This window comes from Ostrea edulis, chromosome 2 (genome assembly GCF_947568905.1).
Source record: "Ostrea edulis chromosome 2, xbOstEdul1.1, whole genome shotgun sequence".
Classification (NCBI taxonomy): Eukaryota; Metazoa; Mollusca; class Bivalvia; order Ostreida; family Ostreidae; genus Ostrea; species Ostrea edulis.
This window is the reverse complement of record NC_079165.1, coordinates 62266767-62282265: the sequence shown is the minus strand read 5'-3', so window position 1 is coordinate 62282265 and position 15499 is coordinate 62266767. Positions and strand designations below refer to the sequence as shown.

The window sequence follows — 15499 nt, the reverse complement described above, 5'->3', positions numbered from 1 at the left end:
CAGGATTCGAGCTCACAACCTCCCGGTTACGAAACGAACGCTCTACCACCTTAACCGTGTGAACGCCGACCGTAAAACGAGACCCCAGATCTGTAAGCTTCGAGATTTTCACTTGCATTGCCAAGTGATTGGCGAAAGAAGTCTTTACTTTTGTTAAATGCCCTATGTAAAAAGCGGAGTTGGGATCCAGAATCGAACTTTATATCTCCCTGTTGCAAAGCGATAGCCCTAACCAGTTGGCTAGTCTGATCGATTTGAAAAGAAATGAAAGGTGAAGATAACGAACAGTGATCAATCTCATAACTTCCATTAGCAATGCAAACTAGAGAGTTGCCACGAAATTAGCATGTCGCTCTCTCAGACTGGCAATCTTGTTTTCACTGTACAGCATACATTTAAAAAGTTCAGTCATGTGTTCAAAATTAAAATCTTCACTTGTAATTCTTGTAAATATACTTCTACCATTGCATCTACTTTACAGTGCCTAAATATAGACCACCTAAAACAAAATGCTCTTGTTCATCCTCGTCTTCTTGCATCAACGGTCCAACTGGATATATCATTGTTTAATCATGATTACACCAAATAGTACATAATTTCTGACTGCGCAATACTTTAAATACGTTATTTAAAATGGTCCATAAGCTGTATCAAAAAGTCATAATATACCCTTTACAACAAAAAACTGTGTACTATTGAATTAAGTCACGATACTTTCAATGACGTAGGGCATGTTATTGATGAGAGCCTTCGCCAATAGAGCATTCTCTGCCTATGAAACTGAAAACAATGATAATCATACATGTACATTGTATTTATGCAGCAATATCCCATGATCACCTGCATACATGGTGTTTACAGTGTAAATCTCTCAACTGGTCCGATACGCAAGGGACTTTTCTACTAATGGTTAGTTTGTAAATCGAGACAGGCTACTGACTACTTTTCTACTAATGGTTAGTTTGTAAATCGAGACAGGCTACTGACTACTTTTCTACTAATGGTTAGTTTGTAAATCGAGACAGGCTACTGACTACCAAATTGATGTTACAGGAGTTTCAACAGTCCACAACCTTTACACAAAGCACTGAAATGTGGTTTAAGTCGCATGACTTTCGAATATTTATGACGACAAAGTTTGCCAAACTTGAGGTTCTTAGATGTAGAAATGAAGGTGAAAGGAAGGAAGGAAAACCGCCATCGTTCCAGAACTATACAATGTATTCACATTCTTCAAGTGTTCTATAGCTAATATTTTCAACGCATTGTAGGTACAAACATGGATGGTGTGATCAGCCATATTGGGCAGGTTTTGCTGCAGCCAAACGATCTGCAGCTGATGGGCACCATTCTTAAGTTGAAGTAGATGGGAACTATAGGGACCTTAAATGGCAAGATATTTCTGTAAGGCCATAAACAAGTACACACGGTACCACTGATGCTTGTCATACAGATAGGGTCTTATGATCACTAGTCATTCATTCTGAATGCCCAATGCAGTCTGTACAGCTATAAAACCCGAATGCAGAATACCAGTATGATCTGGTCTTCATTTTAAGGTAGATTATACCGATACGGTACCCTTCACAATTGTGAAGCCCTCATCAACAGAAACGTACGAAAGATAATACAGCCATGAAAACTTTTGTCGACGCACAATTCGATGTGTCTTTAGATAATGATCATAATATCAGTGTAAAGAAAATTCAACTTTTTGGCATGGGGGTTATCGCCTATATCTCTTTTCGGGCAGCAGATGTACCTTGAAAATATTCAAGCAGCTTTATCTACGTTTCTTGATGGGCAGGAACATGCATATCATTTAACAAACTTTAACCACATACAGGCGATGTAACAATTTGCTAACCACATACAGGCGGTGTAACAATTTGCTAACCACATACAGGCGGTGTAACAATTTGCTGTCATGAAACTTACCCAGAACAGCTCATTTCTCAAAACATTTTGTTTACACTTTCAGGTTATATCTCGTTAGGAGACTAACGCAAATTGAATTTCAATTTTGAAATTAAGGATAAACATTTGAATTCTGATATATGCAAGATAAAGTCACTATAACTGCAAATCAGCAATTTTTCTATAACATAATTTCATGTATTTATATAAGTGTGTGGAACAATACAAAAAAGCCGTGTTTTCCTTTTGATTTAAAAAATAGATAGATATATACATTTGCACAAAACACTATAAAATGAAATACTTTTGTTGTAATGGTATGTAAATACTGTTGATATTTTTCTCAACATTAATTTAAAAGTTTTTATTCCCTCCACGACAAATCTGGGGGCATTATCATGATATTGTCCTGTCTGCGTGTCCCAAAACACAATCTTGCTAATAGCTTTTGAATGGTGAGAGATAGAGCTCTCATATTTCATACGTAAATCACTTGTGACAAGACCTTTATTTTAGTACCAAAGATTTTGACCTTGTGTCCTTGACCTTTGAGTTTGACATCCTTTTAAGCAACCCTAATCTACAGTATCCCCAGAACTATTTAAAGTCTTGATACTTTGTATATCGATTCCTTATAAAGAAAAAAACAGAACTTTTATGTCATACCATGATCTTTGCATTTGACCCACATTTCTAAAGTTTACATTATAAACGGAAACTACTTCCGTGGGGATTCGGGTTAGAATAGGTCCTCAGTACCCCTTGCTTGTCGTAAGAGGCGACTGGATGAGACCGCAAAAACCGAGGTCCCGTGTCACAGCAGGTGTGGCACGATAAAGATCCCTCCTTGCTCAAAGGCCGTAAGCGCCGATCATAGGGCTGCAAAATTTAGACCTATGATCGGCGCTTACGGCCTTTGAGCAAGGAGGGATCTTTATCCTGCCACACCTGCTGTGACACGGGACCTCGGTTTTTGCGGTCTCATCCGAAGGACCGCCCCATTTAGTCGCGTCTTACGACAAGCAAGGGGTACTGAGGACCTATTCTAACCCGAATCCCCACGGGATCCATATGAGTGAAATATTCCCGAGAGGGACATTAAACAAGATATAATCAATCAATTAACGGAAACTTTAGCCTTGCTCATAACGTTTGAACGGTGAGTGATAGGTCTTTTTTTTAAAAAGACCATTAATTTGGTATCAAAGTTAAAGTTTTGACCCTGTTAATTGGGTTTGTTTTAGGTTGCCACCAGGGACAAACACATCTCTAGAGTTGTATATTTCTCTTGCATAAGTGACAGATTGTCACACATTTCGCATTGACATACCATATTTGACACATGAGTGTATCACCATGAGACGATGTGTCGTGTACCTTCATGACCTCTATATGACCTTGAACTTTGACCTCAAGGTCAAAATTGATTATAGGGTTTTCACATAGTCATACCATAAGACATGGGTGTATCACCATGAGACTATGTGTCATGTACATTCATGACCTTGACCTTTGATCTCAATGGATTTGTGTTCGGACTATATCTTCCATTTTCTTCTACAAAGGCATACCATATTTTTACACTCAGGAAAGAGGTAATTTATACCTATTAACAACACCCTTTGGGATATTGGGGTAAGCGGGGGTATTCTTAGTGAGCATTGCTCACAGTACCTCTTGTTAAGAGCACTGACAGTAAAAACCGGGAACTTGTTATACCCCCCGCAACAAGTTGTGGGGGTATACTGGAATCGGGTTGTCCGTCTGTAGACGCAATTGTTTCCGGGCTCTAAAGCATTATCCTTTCCACCTACCGTCACCATATCATATATATGGACTACCCATGGGATGAAGATGTTCCCTTTCGATTTTAAGGTCAAAGGTCAAGCGCACTGGACATCGAAGTAGCAATATGGTTTCCGGGCTCTAAAGCGTTATCCTTTCCACCTAGTCATCATATCATACATATGGACTACCCATGGGATGAAGATGTTCCCTATCGATTTTGGGGTCAAAAGGTCAAAGGTCACGCGCACTGGACATCGAAGTAGCAATATGGTTTCCGGGCTCTAAAGCGTTATCCTTTCCACCTACAGTCACCACATCATACATATGGACTACCCATGGGATGAAGATGTTCCCTATCGATTTTGGGGTCAAAAGGTCAAAGGTCAAGCACACTGGACATCGAAGTAGCAATATGGTTTCCGGGCTCTAACGCGTTATCCTTTCCACCTACAGTCACCATATCATTCATATGGACTACCCACGGGATGAAGATGTTCCCTATCAATTTTGGGGTCAAAAGGTCAAAGGTCACGCGCACTGGACATCGAAGTAGCAATATGGTTCGGTTTGTCATGCCATTTGTTTTTTACACTCAGAAAAGAGGTAGTTTATACCTATTACCAACACCCTTTGGGAGATTGGGGTAAGCGGGGGGTATTCTTAGTGAGCATTGCTCACAGTACCTCTTGTTTGAGAAAACACATTTATTATTTATCAAATACAATATTCAAGGCATGAAATATTCCAGTAAATCGTTTAGGCACCACAGTTATAAATCCATGTCACAATCATTAATTTAAACACATGCACATTAAAGTCGCAAATTCACTGTTACATCCCCGGCAGTGATGTTTATTTCTTTTCCGGATCCAAAGGAAACACTTTCATTGAGCTTTACTTGCTCCGGCGGGGACACTGTGGACGGTTTCTGAATTAAATTAAATTAAATCACTTACGCTTTGTAATCCTTCCTCGGAGATGCGTTTGTAGTTGCGAATCGCAGATGACCTTTGACCAGTTTTTTCCGCTACAAGTTGCTCGTCAAGACCCGCAGTATATAGGCGTGTAGCAGCAGTTACGCGGCTCGTGCCAATCCCGTATCTGTCATAATAGACCATCGGAGTCTTGTATCCCTTACTTACTCCTCCTAGGCACCTGATTCTATTTGTTACACAAGTAAATCAGGTGGGTTTTTTTTTACCGGAAGACAATTGAGTTTCACCGGAATTACCGCCATTATGACGATGGCTCTTAAATTTGACTGGGACTGAGAATGGAAACCGCGCCTCCCAACTACGAATCGTAAGCCCTACTTACTACGCTGCCGCGACGGGTGATAATTTTATTTGATAGTGAATGCCACTTTTTTATTTTTAAAAGAGACATGTCCACGTGTTGTGGATTCCGGAAATTTATGTGTTTGTTGTGCCAGACGTTTCCGGTTTCTTTGTCTCGTGGATTTCGTTCAGGTGTACCCGCTAGACTTATTTTGAATTTTCCAGTACCTCGTGGCACGAAACTGTAAGTATTCAGTGTGTATATTAGCTTTTACCATAAGTGTAAACTTGCAGCTTAAATGCTTTTCCTTATTTTTCTCGATAATTGCTCTGTCTGTATTTGCGTTTGTATTGACAAGAGTATTTTTCGAGTAGTCTAGAGTTATTTACATACATGTATCGTTTGCTTACATGTATCTAAGCTCAGATAAATCAGTAAGTTTAATATTTTCCCCATATATTCGTTTCTATTTAATATGGACACTTTTGTGTGAAATTTCCCATATTTATATAGCAATATTCCATTATCACCTGGATATGGTGTTTATATATCTCAACTGATTCGTATGCAAGAGCTTGTTCTGCGTATAGTCAGTTTTTAAATCGAGGTAAGCTACTGACAAACAAGTTGATGGTGCAGGGGTTTCAACAGTCTCGATTGAATCAAGCATTTCGCCAATTCTATGGTCGTTATAACGATCTAGTTCGTTAATGCAACCTATCATTGGGTCAAATGCTGTCTGACGTGTATCATACCGATTGTTAAGCCGTTCTTGGCACACTGATTTTGACTGCGGATAACTCCGTTTACCTGATCAGGGTATAGGGCCCACGGCGGGTGTGACTGGTCGACAGGGGATGCTTACTCCTCATAGGCTCCTGATCCCACCTCTGGTGTGTCCAGGGGTCCATGTTTGCCCAACTATCTATTTTGTATTGCTTGTAGGAGTTATGAAATTGATCACTGTTCGTTATCTTCGCCTTTCATTTGAGCGTGCAAGATATTGACCTTTCATGTGTTATGTCAGAGACATGTTATATATATGTTCTATTTGTCTCTGGTTTTGTAACTGATTGTGTGAGGGTTGTAAATATCGCAATTTAGGTTTTGTGTAATAGTAGGAACACCATGATTCAGTTTTCTTGTGGGTGTTATTTTTCTTCTTAAAACTTTATAAAGATTCACTTGCATAAACATCTGAATTTCCTTTAAAACTTGAGATATGAAGCATAAGTGTTCATGCATTATTTAACAGATTTTCTATTGTTTGTCATGATCAGTTATAATGGGATCTTTATAATACGTATATACATGTATGTGTGCCTTTTCAAGGTATATTACAGATTATGTCTATCCATTGATTACATGATGTTTACCATGTGGAATGATCAGTAATTGAATACTATTTGATCTTAATAATTGCATAATATTTTGATTCCTATTAGAGATATTGATGTATATATACATCACATGTATTAAAATTCAGTATATTAGGCACATACTAGGCAATTGGTTGTTATTGCATTGTGTAGAGCATGTTGTAATATATTGTATTTGTTATTTTGGAGTTTTTTATCCTCCCCTGAGGTTTTGTTTTCTCTGCCAAATAAAAAAAAATCACCACACAATTGTCTTCCTTGTGCCAGAACACTAGGCGTCCTATTGCAAGAATGAAATCTTTTCAAAAATACTTTACTTGCATGAAAGTGTTTTAAAAATCATGAACCAACTGTCTTTCTAACTATCTACAAATTAAATGATATTGACAACAGATTACCCTGTTTACCTGATCAAGACATTGGGGTCATGGCAGGTGTGACCGGTCTACAGGGAGGTTTACTCCTCCTAGTCACCTAATCTCACCTCTAGTGTGTCTCCAGGGGTCCATGTTTGCCCAACTCTTTATTTTGTATTTCTTGTTGGAGTTATATATGTGATTGATCACTGTTCGTTATCTTAGCTTTTCATCAAAAGATAAAGAAATGTGTTAAGATATGAAATAAAAGTATGTAAAGGAAAGAGCAATAAAACTGACTTATTCATGACATCGCACTATTTCATGTACACGTACACCACACTCAGCATGGACGTAAACAGGAAGTTTCTTATCAATTATCTCATTTAGAATCTAATGTTATTTACAATGAAGTGGATTGATTGGGTCGTGTTTACAAGTTATGGGTATCTCAATTTTTGCATCGATGGAAATATTTCTTTTTGTTTTTTCACGGTGTACAACTGCATGTATGAAGTAAGAGCTTTCATTTATGGATAATTAAATACCTTTATCATATATATCAATTCAATTTAGGTTTTTTCTATCAGTGACAAAGTGGTATTATATGAAGTATTGGTATTGAAAATTGTCAAAATGTTTCTATTTATTTCACATCAGTGAAAATACATCTTCAACTTGTTGTCCAGACTATCGATTCGTCAATGGAATATGTATAGGTAAGCTTAGTAATAATTTACTTGTATTATTTTCCATTCACTAATACACTATCGTTCCTCTCCCTTTTCAAGACTCATTTAAATAAAACATGACAAGCCGAATTAATAGCACTGGCATGCAATACTATATAGTAATATATCTATACTAATACTATCTAATCAAATATTTTCTATCAAGAGAGCACTACACTATTATCGATGTCTTTTTACAGAAATCTTTAAAAGTCTCAAATATGCATCATTTATGTTTTGGACTAAATGCTCGGTCATATGAAATGTGATGCAATGAAATTGATGTGTACTGTATATTGTTTACAGTCGCTGTTTTCCAAGCCCGAATTTGGAACTACATAAAATTCATAATACGTGTATGAAAATAGGACATTCACGTGTTTGAAATTTGATTTAAAGATAGAATCGAAAGTAAAAGAGGCTGTAAAAGGGACGATAAAACTTATAATATAAGAGACAACCATCTTAATGGTGAAAATAAACTTTATAAATGAAAGAGTTGGATGTATCAACTGTTGCCAGAACTTTTAAAGGAAAAGAATGGAATGTTTGTTTATGTCATGTGATTAAATTGTCACGTGATTCTAAGCGTAAGTGAAACTTGCGTAATGCGCCATCTGGTGAGAGAATGGTCATCATGAACAATTTCTTAAATGGCTTTACATATATATTTAAGAAATAAGTTTCAAATATATCAGGGTATGAACTGCAAAGCGTCACACCAGCATACTGTATGAAGCGCGTTAGCTGTTTGTTAGTTACTGTATGAAGCGAGTAAGCTGTTTGTTAGTTACTGAATGAAGCGCGTTAGCTGTTTGATAGTCACTGTATGAAGCGCGTTAGCTGTTTGTTAGTTACTGTATGAAGCGCGTTAGCTGTTTGTTAGTTACTGTATCAAGCGGGTTAGCTGTTTGTTAGTTACTGTATGAAGCGCGTTAGCTGTTTGTTAGTTACTGTATGAAGCGCGTTAGCTGTTTGTTACTTACTGTATGAAGCGCGTTAGCTGTTTGTTAGTTACTGTATGAAGCGGGTTAGCTGTTTGTTAGTTACTGTATGAAGCGCGTTAGCTGTTTGTTAGTTACTGTATGAAGCGCGTTAGCTGTTTGTTAGTTACGGTATGAAGCGCGTTAGCTGTTTGTTAGTTACGGTATGAAGCGGGTTAGCTGTTTGTTAGTTACGTTATGAAGCGGATTAGCTGTTTGTTAGTTACTGTATGAAGCGCGTTAGCTGTTTGTTAGTTACTGTATGAAGCGCGTTAGCTGTTTGTTAGTTACTGTATGAAGCGCGTTAGCTGTTTGTTAGTTACGGTATGAAGCGCGTTAGCTGTTTGTTAGTTACGGTATGAAGCGGGTTAGCTGTTTGTTAGTTACGGTATGAAGCGCGTTAGCTGTTTGTTAGTTACTGTATGAAGCGCGTTAGCTGTTTGTTAGTTACTGTATGAAGCGCGTTAGCTGTTTGTTAGTTACTGTATGAAGCACGTTAGCTGTTTGTTAGTTAGTGTATGAAGCGCGTTAGCTGTTTGTTAGTTACTGTATGAAGCGCGTTAGCTGTTTGTTAGTTACTGTATGAAGCGCGTTAGCTGTTTGTTAGTTAGTGTATGAAGCGCGTTAGCTGTTTGTTAGTTACTGTATGAAGCGGGTTAGCTGTTTGTTAGTTACTGTATGAAGCGCGTTAGCTGTTTGTTAGTTACTGTATGAAGCGCGTTAGCTGTTTGTTAGTTACTGTATGAAGCGCGTTAGCTGTTTGTTAGTTACTGTATGAAGCGCGTTAGCTGTTTGTTAGTTACTGTATGAAGCGCGTTAGCTGTTTGTTAGTTACTGTATGAAGCGCGTTAGCTGTTTGTTAGTTAGTATGTCGGTGTGAAGCGTTGCAGTTCACAACCTTATGCATTTTTTGAAAATAAAAATTATTTTTATATTAACATTCTGCTTTCATTTTTGTTCAAGAGACAAACTACAAGTATATTTATCAAGATTCATTCGTCTAATGTTCACAACTGCAGCGCGTTCGAGGTGAAATGGCTATCGTAACAATTTTTAAAATTATTTAAAGTAAAAAGATTGCAAAATTCTATAGATAGATTAGATATGATGGATGAGCGCATTGGACGTGTCCCAATTCGCCCCTGAAACAAACTATTGATTAGCAAAGCCAAAAACGATATGAACATGTAATTTGCAATGCATATTCGTTTGTAAATTTAGTGCTAGCCCTTTTTTGTACATATTTTACTTTTACTGTTTGTCCTGATGTATATATCTATAGATCCTCTCGAGCCACCGTGGCCGAGTGGTTAGAGCATCGCGCTCAAAATCACACGGCCTCTCACCTCTGTCGGCGCGGGTTCGAATCCCGCTCGCGCCGGTAAGTGAGAAAGTTTCCCAGTTTACGTTCGGAAGGTCGGTGGTCTCTTCCCAGGTACATTGTATCTGTGTTCTCTCTTCCACCAATAAAAACTGGGCGCCACTAGATAACTGAAAAATTGTTGAGAGTGGAGGAAAACATCAATCAATCAATCGAGCATTTTGAACTCATATGGACACGTCACCAAAACAGGATTCAAAATTAGGCATATATAGGAATGGGTTACACAAGTGTGACTGGACTTTACACATTTCTCAGTTCCTCATCACGCCTCTTTATGGTTTCAAAAGAAATCAAAACAATAATTAGATATTCATCTAATAAGCTTCCCATTTCCTTAATTTATAGTTTGTTCTATTTGGATAGATTATATATTATGTAGCAATATTCCATTATCACCTGCATGTGGTGTTCTATCTCTCAACTGATTCGATACGCAAAAGCTTGTTCTGCGTATGGTCAGTTTTAAATCGAGGCAAGCTAATTATAAAATTGGAGCTATTGACAAACAACTTGATGGTTCAGGGGTTTCAACAGGCTTGATTGAAGTCAGCATTTCGCAAATTCTGTGATCATTATAGCGATCTAGTTCGACAATACAATCTGTCGTTGGGTCAAATGCTGTCTGACGTGTTTCATACCGATTGTTAGGCCGTTCTTGGCACATTGAGTTTGGCTGCGGATAACTCTGTTTACCTGATCAGGATATAGGGCTCACGGCGGGTGTGACCGGTCAACAGGGGATGCTTACTCCTCCTAGGCACCTGATCCCACCTCTGGTGAGTCCAGGGGTCCGTGTTTGCCCAACTATCTATTTAGTATTGCTGAAGGGATTTATAAGATAGATCACTGTTCGTTATCTTCACCTTTCATATTTTAGACAGAGAGTATACATCTGAGTATATAATATTCATCGTAAAATGATATAAATATTGATGTCATTATTTCCTTCAAAACAATCACGATAGCATTTTATACGTTAATTTTGAGCAGATTGTCCGTTGGGATACTTTGGACCCAATTGTGCATACAGCTGTTCATATCCATATTATGGACGGCGTTGTCATGAAAAGTGTATGTGTGATAAAGACAAATGTGACATTTCATTTGGATGTGGTAAGTAACAAATTTTATGGTTTTCGTACATGACTTTATTACACATATTAGGTTGAAAACGGCTTTCCTTTTCAGTTCATGAAGCTTCAACTGCATCGAACAAAATATTCCAAAGAAAGAAATCATCCGAAATATCCCGCAGAAAGAAATCATCAAGACTTTCAGGGATCATGATTGCCGTTTCTATCACGGGTTCCTCGCTCATATTCGTCCTGGTACTGATCACACTTTATCAAATCAGAAAAAAATGTATTCATTGTGAAGAGAGACCACCTGTGACATCAGTGATAAACGTAGATAGACACAGTGAACAAGTGGGGATATACTCTGAAATTAATTACAATAGAAGAAATTGACATGATCAAAATGACATAGAGATGTAGGATTACTTTGTGCACGATACTTTTGAAAGGGATCATAAAGTGAAGTTTGTAATATATCGTTTACCTGATCAGGATATGGGGCTCACGGCGGGTGTGACCGGTCAACAGGGGATGCTTACTCCTCCTAGGCACCTGATCCCACCTCTGGTGTGTCCAGGGGTCCGTGTTTGCCCAACTATCTATTTTGTATTGGTTGTGGGAGTTATGAGATTGATCACTGTTCGTTATCTTCACCTTGCATCAAGTCATGGAGGGCATGTCATGATTAGCTTTATAAATATATCAATAAGTAAATCTATGATTGATTCATTCTTCGTCATGATACATGTATTATCAATTTCTTTGACATGATCCGCTTCATCTGTAATTGGATAGGACAATTTTACATTCAATTTCGACCTCTTTTTAATTTTGCTGCCAATCGTATATCCAAACTGCCATTTCGTAAAATATGCGTGGATTATAAAATGAAGTACGTCTCCTGTATAGATGTCTGTTAGCTGATACGCAGCCACATGTAAATTATGACCACATTAATTAAGATATTTCTTGCCTATATACAATGTTGCAACATGTATTATTTTCCCTGAATTTACAAATACATGTATTATCATTGGCCACAGTTTTTGTCGACGTTTCCTGCACATATTGCTGTCCATTGGTATGGTAAACTGCTTCTGCGCATACTCGTATGTTAGTGTGTCTCTTATTTTATTATCTCCTAGTAATTAGGATTAGTTATCTCTTTTTTCACTAATTGTAATGTTAGTGAACTTTTTTATTTGTTGTTGTTTATTGTATGTAATTGTGAATGTAACATATTCACAAATTTTTATTGGAGGAAATATAGAATGAATGCTATTGGTAACAGCTCTTCTAATTAATTACTTCGAATTACAATGGCAATTCTTTGAAATCAGTTAAATCACAATTACATGTCCCCCCCCCCCCCATTGTTTACTTGAATAATCTTCATTTATTTTTAAACACGATTGCGATAAAACGGTTAGTATACTCACGTATGTAAATGATTTTCTTGTATAGAACAGCAATCACTTTATCAATCATCAAAAGATATTCAATTGTTCTATCACTCAGATGGCATCTATAGCGTCTGTTTGCATTTGGCGTTAACATTGCAGAAACGCACATTTTTTCTGGCACTCAAGAAGCGTACCTTTGTTACTATGGATGCTTTCATATGTTTTCTTGTACAATAACTTCTCGGGTAGATGTTCACACTTTGGCTAAATAGTCCTGGACTGTTGTAACATTAAATACTTTCGTGCACAAACACCTCAATTATATGAATTAAGTATGTCAATGCGTAATAATCAGTATGTAATAATATTTAGTACTTATATTTGGGACGGGTTACTACTTTGTATATTTCTGAAGAAAATATATTCTTAGTAAGCGTTCAAAAGGTATTTGTATCTAAATTCGATTAGATTCCTATCTCATGCCTTAGGTATTGAAAATGGAAGATACAAGGAAATAGAAATCTCAGAAAATATTTCGAACACAGCTTAAAGATGGCGTATAACAATATGTTTGTGCCCATTAATTTTCCTTTCATTTACAATTTTTTCTGGAATTATCACAAATGCCATTGGAAATGTTTAAAATTGTTACATCTATTGTATTATAAACGTTTTGAGGATATCTGTCTGGCTTTGACCAGATATTTTCAAACAATATAAGGGATTTGATTGTACATTGTTTAACGTCCCTCTCGAGAATCTTTCACTCATATGGAGACGTCACCATTGCCAGCGAAGGGCCGCAAAATCTAGACCTATGCTCGATGCTTACGGCCTTTCAGCAGAGAGGTATCTTTATCGTGCCACACCTGCGGTGACACGGGACCTTGGTTTTTGCGGTCTCATCCAAGGACCGTCCCATTTAGTCGCCTCTTACAGCAAGCATGGGGTACTGAGGTCTTATTCTAACCCGGATCGCCATGGAAACTAATGCTAATGAAATTTAACTAATTTAAGTATAAAATAAATAACAACTGAACCTAGGAGGTTAGATATGTTTCTGGATTAGGAGCCGTAAAATAAATAACTGAACCTAGGAGGTTAGATATGTTTCTGGATTAGGAGCCGTAAAATAAATAACAACTGAACCTAGGAGGATAGATATGTTTCTGGATTAGGAGCCGTAAAATAAATAACAACTGAACCTAGGAGGTTAGATATGTTTCTGGATTAGGAGCCGTAAAATAAATAACAACTGAACCTAGGAGGTTAGATATGTTTCTGGATTAGGAGCCGTAAAATAAATAACAACTGAACCTAGGAGGATAGATATGTTTCTGGATTAGGAGCCGTAAAATAAATAACAACTGAACCTAGGAGGTTAGATGTGTTTCTGGATTAGGAGCCGTAAAATAAATAACAACTGAACCTAGGAGGTTAGATATGTTTTTGGATTAGGAGCCGATGACGAATCCTAGTCAGTATAATGCAGGTCTAAATATTTCAACCCTTTATTGGCATTGGTGAAATCTTCATATGAGTGAAAGATTCTCGAGTGGGACGTTAAAGAATATACAAGTACAACCAACAGACCGTTGGAAAACCTGATCACCAAAGACTGAATATGGCGAAATCCAGCATGATTCTATTGCAATATTTTTTTTTTAAATGTAATGATGTAAATCAATGTCTCATTAAACATTTTAATGAAAATAAATACCCTTTTTCTAGTCATGTGTTTTATTTGGGATTCTTGATAGTTACACAAATGTGGATCTTCAAGAAAAGGTGAAGTTAACGAACAGTGATCAATCGCATAACTCATACAAGCAATACAAAATAGATAATTGGGTAAACACGGAGCCTTGGACAGTAAATTCCCGTGGGGGACCCAGGTTAGAATACGTCATCAGTACCCCTTGCTTGTCGTAAGAGTTGACTAACTGGGGGAGGTCTGTCGGATAAGACCTCAAATACCGAGGCTCCGTGTCACACCAGGTGTAGCACAATAAAGATCCCTCCCTGCTCAAAGGCCGCAAGCGCCGAGCATAGGCATAAATTTTTCCAGCAATGGTGACGTCTCCATTTGAGTGAAAAATTCTCGAGATTGAGAGGGATGTTATTATAATGCTTCAAAACTAAAGTGCAACTTATACATATATTTGATGAATAAACTAATTTTGAAAAACTCATTAGAAAGAGATTGTTAGCCTAGGCAACAAATAGTTTGTTTATACACTTTTGTTTCCCGGAAACGGAAGTTTTTTTCGATGAGGATATAAGAGGAGCCCTTTTGACTAGTCACAATTTCCCTACTTGAATTTGTTGGTAAATTTAATTACCCTTTCAACAGCTGAAACCAATACTTACCCTTTACGCAAGTTTTCTGAGCTCGAAAATGAGTGAAAACTCTTCAGTCATTTATCAACACATGACAAAGAACAATTTAAATGCATGTAACTAATTAAAAAATCAATGTAATTAGCCAGTTTTACAAAGTGTCTAGAAAAATCGACAAATCAAGCCGGATACACTTTGTATGGCATCAAAGATTCAAAACTTGTGCAGCGACTGGATGGTGCATAAAACAGGTGCGTGAAAAAGTGCTAATATGCCGGAACCAAACATATTTTTATTGAAGCAAAATGTTCACGAAGTAGGCATGATGAGGAACCTTCACTTTACGTAACTGGAATTACTGAGTACTATCTGTGTTACCCAAATGCCTTTGATCTATGTCCGTGAGTGCTGTTAGAAACAAGAGGTACTGTGAGCAATGCTCACTAAGAATACCCCCGCTTACCCCAATCTCCCAAAGGGTGTTGGTAATAGGTATAAACTACCTCTTTTCTGAGTGTAAAAAACAAATGGCATGACAAACCGAACCATATTGCTACTTCGATGTCCAGTGCGCTTGACCTTTGACCTTTTGACCCCAAAATCGATAGGGAATATCTTCATCCCATGGGTAGTCCATATGTATGATATGGTGACTATAGGTGGAAAGGATAACGCTTTAGAGCCCGGAAACCATATTGCTACTTCGATGTCCAGTGCGCTTGACCTTTGACCTTTGGACCCCAAAATCGATAGGGAACATCTTCATCACATGGGTAGTCCATATGTATGATATGGTGACTGTAGGTGGAAAGGATAACGCTTTAGAGCCCGGAAACCATATTGCTACTTCGATGTCCAGTGCGC

The 15499-nt window shown here is 37.6% G+C and overlaps 1 protein-coding gene across 4 annotated transcripts in view; it reads left to right on the top strand.

Moving 5' to 3' along the window:
* The first annotated feature begins 4978 nt into the window (after positions 1–4978).
* LOC125648752 (uncharacterized) overlaps positions 4979–15499 on the top strand; it is a 232079-nt gene continuing 221558 nt past the window's right edge. For 3 of the 4 annotated variants that reach the window (XR_008800109.1, XR_008800111.1, XR_008800110.1), the window contains exons 1-3: positions 4979–5226; positions 7379–7437; positions 10807–10929. The gene's annotated coding sequence lies outside the window, so the exon portion shown is untranslated. Of the gene's footprint in view, positions 5227–7120; positions 7235–7378; positions 7438–10806; positions 10930–15499 lie in introns of those variants that run through there. The other variant, XR_008800113.1, reaches the window with a different exon arrangement.